The sequence below is a fragment of the Rhinolophus sinicus genome, chromosome 17, assembly GCF_057876585.1.
Source record: "Rhinolophus sinicus isolate RSI-liver-muscle chromosome 17, RSI-T2T, whole genome shotgun sequence".
In the NCBI taxonomy this organism is placed as follows: Eukaryota; Metazoa; Chordata; class Mammalia; order Chiroptera; family Rhinolophidae; genus Rhinolophus; species Rhinolophus sinicus.
In genome coordinates, this window is record NC_142517.1 from 121,178,894 (window position 1) to 121,180,835 (window position 1,942).

Sequence of the window (1,942 nt, forward strand, 5' to 3'; positions counted from 1 at the left end):
CAAATATTCACAGTAGCTTTATTTGTAATAGCCCCAACCTGGAAAGAACTCATATGCCCACTAAAAGGTGAATATAGAGAGATCTAGATGAGTGGGCTTGTGAAAAGATCAACATCAGCCTTTGGCTAGAGATTTGCTACATACATCCTTGAAAGAGGAAAACATGAAAACAAACAGCAAGTTCAAAATCCAAATTCTTATTTTATGGATGTAAAATGTCCAGGTTGCTACAAGATCACAGCTGTTTTCAGCCATGCTCAGAGGGTGGTTCTTTATGTGATTGTTCAGTAGTGTGTGCCAGCCGCCAGGAGGAAAAGCCAGACTCACAGAGGGGTGCTCATGTAGAAGAAAGCAACACGAACGATCCACACAGCTTTCTGAATTTGGGTTCTATTGCAGAAACCCTTACCAGTTCAATAAATCTAGTTAATCTATCAAGAAAAGGTAGTGATGTTTAATTTTGTAAGGTATACAACTGTGATCTCCTATATTGGTGTCATTTTTCAATAAAGTTATTATTTTTGGCAAAACATAGAATAGATAAATAAATGTGGTATATCAATATAATGAAATACTACTCAGCAAAAAAAAGAATGAACTATCGAGAGCATGCTCCAACCCACATGAATCTCAAATTAATTATGCTGAATGAAAGAAGCAGAAAAAATGTACCATACTGTATAAATACATCTAGATCAAATTTTTAAAAATACAAGCTATAATGACAGGTGGCAGGTCAGTGGTTGCCATGGAAGGGGAGGGGCAAAACAGAGGGGCTGCAAAGGGGCAGATAGGAACTTCTGTGGGTCATAGGTATGTCCATTTATTTGGTTGGCGAGGGTTTTTGCGTCTATACATATGTCAAACTTATATTTTTCATTTTAAATATGTGTGGTATATGTTGTATGTTGATTAGATCTCAAACAGCTATTTTTTAACAAAAATCTTGTGGGTTCCCACTGCCCTTAGATAAAGTACAATCACCGCATTGTACATGCAAGGGACTCCATGCTTTGGCTCCACTTTCCAGAACTCACTTGTTTACGAAAACTGGAAAGGCTTATTTATAGTTCAGGATTGAAAAGCAAAGAAGATTGACCTAAAGTTTGGGGCAGAAATGTTTTGGGGAGGCAGGTAAGTAACACTGTTTCAAGGTAACTCACCCAGAGATAACTTTCTATTGTAGCTCAGAGTTTGGTCACAAAACAAGGTTAAGGGTGAACAGGAAGCAGCTCAGAGAGAAAAGAATGGGTTTACCCTATATCCAGGAATTTGCTCAGCTGAGGAATTATTTATTTAAATATCAGTTTTATATTTATATTATTTTCATTATGGTGATTGGAAAGGGAGAACTGTGGAGAATTGTAAATTGTGGACTACCCCCAAACCATAGAATTTCTTTTTTTCTATTCTAATTATGGGTGAAAAGAAAGTAGAAGGAAACAAGACAAACAAATGAGAAACAGAAACTCATAGACACAGACAATAGTTTAGTGGTTGCCAGAGGGTAAGGGGGGTGGGGGGTGGGAGAAGAGAGTAAGGGGGATCAAATATATGGTTATGGAAGGAGAACTGACTCTGGATGGTGAACACACAATGGGATTTATAGATGATGTAATATAGAATTTTACACCTGAAATCTATGTAATTTTACTAACAATTGTCACCCCAATAAATTTAAAAAATAAATTAAAAAAAAGAAAAGAAAGAAAGTAGAAGGAAAGGCTTCTTTTGGAAGTTAGGAGAGATAAAAAAAGCATCTTTGAGTTAAATGGGGTGTTTCAGATGACATCGAATGTCAGCAAATTATTGCAAGTTAGAAACCAAAGGAGTTGTAACCGAAACAGACAGAAGCCAACTCTGGTCCACTGTGAACAAGCCCAGGGTAAGAATGAGTGGAGAAATAGCATTTCATTTTGGGTTTTGTTTTTTTGGCCACAAA

General features: G+C 36.8%; 1 pseudogene; it reads left to right on the forward strand.

The window, feature by feature from the left end:
* Positions 1-204: 204 nt before the first annotated feature.
* Positions 205-430, forward strand: LOC141570557 (small ribosomal subunit protein eS27-like pseudogene; annotated as a pseudogene).
* The last annotated feature ends 1,512 nt before the right edge of the window (positions 431-1,942 follow it).